The sequence below is a fragment of the Tyto alba genome, unplaced genomic scaffold (assembly GCF_018691265.1).
Source record: "Tyto alba isolate M040663 unplaced genomic scaffold, T.alba_DEE_v4.0 Super-Scaffold_2, whole genome shotgun sequence".
Lineage (NCBI taxonomy): Eukaryota > Metazoa > Chordata > Aves > Strigiformes > Tytonidae > Tyto > Tyto alba.
The window spans coordinates 11,412,259-11,417,519 of record NW_024881282.1 but is presented as its reverse complement, the minus strand read 5'-3'; positions in this window follow the sequence as shown (position 1 = coordinate 11,417,519).

Here is a 5,261-nt window from a genome sequence, read left to right as displayed (position 1 = left end):
ATGTGACACTGTGCTCACTATATAAAGGCAGGAGTGGGCCAGGAGGGGCTTTCACTTCTGGGAGTGTGGCTGTGGGGCCTTTGTGTTTGGGATTGCCGGCTGGGAGCAGGTGGGTGTTGGTTGGCGGCGGGTGAGCAGCTGTGTTGTACATTACCTGCTGATACTGCTGTCAGCGTATTGTTCTGTTACTGTTATTAAACTGTTTTTATCTCCACCTGCGAGTCTCCCTTTGCCCCTCCGATTCCCTCCCCATTCCCAAGTGGGGGGAGGGTGGGTGAGCAGCTGCGTGATGTTTAACTGCTGAGTAGGCTCAAATGACAACAGGCAGGGAACCTAGTGAGAAGCTACAAGGAAAAGACTGAGGTACTCAATGCATTTTTTGTCAGTTTTCACTGTGAAGGCTTGTCCTCAGGCATCCCAGGTCCCTGAGACTTCTAGCAGGATCTGTGGGAGTAAACCAGTACTCACAGTAGAGGAAAAAAGAGTAAGGGATTACTTAAGCTTCTTATGCATACACAAGTCCATGGGATCAGATGGGGTTTATCTAAAGGTGTTAGGGCAGCTTGCTAATGACATTGAGATCCCACACTGGATCATTTTTGAGATGTCATGACAACTGGGGAGGATCCACATAACAGGAAAAAGGCAAATGTCACATCGTCTTTAAGAAGAGCAAGAAGGGGGATTCAGGGTACGACAGGGCTGGTCAGTGTCACTGGAATCTCTGGGAAGGTGATGGGGCAAATCCACTCAGGATTCATTTCTGAACTCATGAAAGACAAGAAGGTGATTGATAACAGCCAGCACAGGTTTACCAAGTGGAAATCACACCTGACCATCCTCACTGCTCTCTGCGATGAGGTGGCTGGTACTGTGGCCATGGGAGGGCAGTGGAAATTGTACACCTTGATTTTAACAAGGCTTTGACACAATCTCCCATAGTCTCCTTATCACTGAATTTGTAAGACAAGAGCTGGATAAGTGGACAAAAAAGGTGAGTGGGGAATTGGATCAACTGATGGACCTGAAAAGCTGTGATCAGTGGTGCTAAGTCCAGCTAATAATTAGTAATTAATGGGGTCCCTCAGAGGTCAATAAGGGGGCCAGTTCTGCTTAAAGACTTCAGTAACAACCCAGGTCATGGGACAGTGTGCATCCTTAGAAAGTTTGTGGACAACACCAAGTTGGAGAAAACAGCCAATATCCTGAAAGACAGGGCTGCTACTCAGAGGGACTGAGATCACAAGGAATATCATGAAGTTCAGCAAGAGAAGGATGTTGCGTGTAGGATGGAATAACATCACATAACACTACAGGCTGGGGCCCAACCATCTAGGAAGCAGCTCTGCAGAAAAGGACATAAGTGTCCTTGTGGACAAGAAGTTGAACACGAGACAGCAGCATGTGCTTGCAACAGAGGGCTGCATTAGGAAAAGGATCACCAGCAGGTCAAGGGAAGCGATCCTTCCACGGTATTCAGCACTTTTAAGACCATATCTGGAGTACTGTGTCCTGTTTTGGGCTCCTCAGTGCAAGATAGATATTAATATAGTGGAGTGAGTCCAGCAGAGGCCACCAAGCTAGTCAAGAACCTGGAGCACTGGCCGTGAGGAAAGGCTGAGAAATCTGGGTTTGTTCAGCTTGGAGAAGAGATGCTGAGGAGCAAACCATACTACTGTCTACAACTACCTGATTAGAGGATGATAGAGCTAGAGACTTCCTGACTGTACACAGTGATACAACAGGAGGATGACCCAATATTGATGTTGGATGTCCAGAGGGGTTGTGTACTTTCCATCCTTGGAGGTCCTCAAAGCTGGCTGAGCATGTACCTGATCAACTTGATCTATTTAGATCTATTTTGAACATGGGATTGGACAATTTGACTTCTGGAGGTCCCTCTCAACCTAAGTTACAATTCTGGGATTCTGACAGTATTATTGAGGTTGTGAGGGAAAACTTACAGGTAGTCATATACTGATTACCACACAGATGTGAACATTTGAAGCCAGAGGTAGTCTTTATTTTAAAGTCTCTTAAAAATGGTTGTGAGGGTTTTTTTTCCTTTTTGGTAATACCTGTTCAAAACCAGAAAAAATTATGACATTGGAAGCAAGAGGCTGTGAAAGAGGTGGTTCTTCCTGGAAAAGCTTTTTTTGTCAGTTGTAGAGACTGCTTAAGGCACCTCAGCCATGTATGCAAATTTTTCTCCTTAAGGCTGGGCAAACAAGGCTGAAACAAGCTGCTCCTGATGTGAAAAAGGGAGCAGCATGAGAAAGGGGTACAAATGCAGTGAAGAGTCAAAAAATAGAGCCCTGGACACTTGCTGTCAGCAGAGGATTAGAGGGAGGTGACAGTGACAGTATCTGCTCAAGGGACCACGTTTCTATTAACAATAGTTGTGGTCTTATCCTCCCATAAGGCATCCTGGACAGCAGCAGGATTTTCAGAGTGCTTCCTGGTCTCAGCAGATTCCTGTGATTCTTTTGTGTTCACAGTAATCAGATAAGCTCTGTTTTGTGGACAAAATAAAAAGCATTGAAATTCATCATTGTTCAATCTTCCACATTTTTCTCTCATATTATTCTGTGTGTGTCTTCAGTGTCTTACGGGGATTTCTGAAAGTTAGGAATTGCAAGGTGCATGTTTCTACAGTGGAGTACTTTTCAACCTGAAACAGGACTATATAGTTTTTTTTGAATTTTGCAAAGCCTTTTGGATTTTTATTCCAGGATGAAATGGTTACAGTTACACTAAATACATGCAAACAGGTGATTTAGCACAAGGTTTCTTTATGAAGCAATTTAAAAGTATGGTCACATGGTTTGCTTTCACAGGCTCTCTTTTTTTCATTTTTTCTTCTCTAAGGACAAAACCTCATTGTTCATTAGTTTGTAATTAAAAAACATATCTGGCATCAACGGACCTCACTCATTACTGCCTAAAATATTAGTTGGCATGCATTTAGCTGATTTCATCACATGACTGTAGGTAAAAGGGAACCTCAGTAAGCTTACAGAAGAGTAAAATTAGTTGGTATGTATTTCAGACATAAAATATGATTTTTAAAATGCTGTTACTGTGGCCAGCTCTTCTTTATCCTCCAAAAGAAAAATTCTTTATACAGCAATTTCAAGGCTTCATTCTGCAGCTGTTGAACTAGTCAGAATTTTGCCCGCACAACGACATGAGTTTAACTTGTTCTGTGAGTGGACACCAGCAATACTCCATAGGACCTTCCCAGCTATCCCCAAGGACTAAAGCCCTCAGGGCCGAACACAAAAGTCTCTACAGTTAGTGAATGTGACAGTTCCACCTCTGTGACGAGGTCCAGTGGGACACACAGTGGGTTGTGTTCTTTGTGGTTTCAACCTCCAACTCCAGCTGTTAAATTCAGAGTATCTGTTTTTTGACAGTGCACTAAATGTGGTTCTTACCCCAGAGTAAATTTATGCCACAAAAAATATTTATAAAAATATAGATTTAAAAAAATTATTTTAAGCCTTTTGTTTCTCACTACAACTGGAAGTGTTAGTAACAAGGTGTTGAACAGGAATCAGTTATGTGTTCTGCAACTGACATCCGTAGAGGTCTTTTTGCATGCTCATTATAAATTGAGGCAAAATATTGATATATATGATATTGATATATATGACCCTTGAAGTCCCTTCCAACATGGTATTCTATGATTCTATGATTGATTTATTATTATAGACCAAGTGTGTAAGATCCAGTTAAAATGGCAACATATCAACACATGACTGAAAATAAATTGTCTCCTACATTTTCCATTAAATCTGTAAATGCTTTTAAATGCAATAAATTGTTGAGATGACCTAAACTGTGTTATATACATATTAAGAAATATATACAATCTTCCACAGATAATTATTCTGTAAATTCCCAGACTCGTGCAGTTTTTAAAAATACAATTGGGAAATAAAAGTAATCATTTTTATCTAAATGTGTTCTTAAAAGAGGAAGTGGAGAGAGAAATGCACTTCTGCCCCTGAGAATGAGCCAGGCAGAATTATTCTATTTAGTCAATAATTTGGTGTGAAAACCTGATCTCACTGAGGTCAACAGTAATAGGACTGAATCTCTAGTTTTAATCCTTCCTTGAGTGTGTAATTTCCACTTGCATGGAGAAACAGGATAAGGCTAATGCATCAGTCTCATTTAGACTTTACCATGCCTCCACTTGCTTCTTTACTGAAATAGAATTTACAAGTGGTCTTCACCCATCTATGTGAGGGTGAGCTGTTTTCTAATGAGATTTCTATTGTAAGAACAATTCTAGAATATATTTCTTTCAATAAACAGAAAATACAACAATTTTAATCAAGATAACATTACATGTTTGAAAACACTCCAAATTTTCTGGAAACAGACTTTGTCCAAGAAGCCCTAGTTTTGCCTTCACTAGTTATCTTGTGCCCCCTCCCTGGAAGGGTTCAAGGCCAGGCTGGACGGGGCTTTGAGCAAGCTGGTCTAGTGGAAGGTGTCCCTGCCCATGGCCAGGGGTTGGAACTAGATGATCTTTAAGGTCCCTTCCAAATCAAACCATTCTATAATTCTATATGCCATAATTTCCAGCCTCTTGCAAATGTGTACAGTGTGCTAAAGCGCATCAGATGACATTGGATGTATATGTTCAGGTAAATAAATGGAGTGCAATGAAAATTCAATCCTCTCTAAAGGAAGAATATTGTGTAACGTAAATGTATAAGAATTCAACCATTTGTATTGTCTGCCATAAAATCAACCACAAAAGATGAACTGATTAAATACACTGTATTCCCAATCTCAGTGTATGTAAGTATGAAAATACTGTGAGGAAAGGCTCTAATGTTAATATTTTCTTTTACACAAATAATATTCTCTCCAATTTACAATTTTGATTCAAAGATACTACTATTGCCACCAGTACATGCACAGAAATGTGATGTTTGGTGTATGTGTGGAAAACACTCTCTGCTTCACCCTCTTTGTTCAGATACAGAAAGGAGGAATATGTCACCCCACAGCCTTGAGGAGCTGTTGTGCTCATAGACAAGTACCTTCATTACATCTTCTAAGAAATGAATCCTGATCTTCTATAAAGAATGTAAAGCTCCCATTGAAGTGAAAATTCATCTCATTCATATTTCTGGGAGTGGAATTCAGCTCTCAACTAAACCAGCTTGCTCTCACCTGCTGCTTTAATTCTGAAATGCATTTTCAATTGATAGCTTGTATAAATCATTAATTGAGAGCAATGT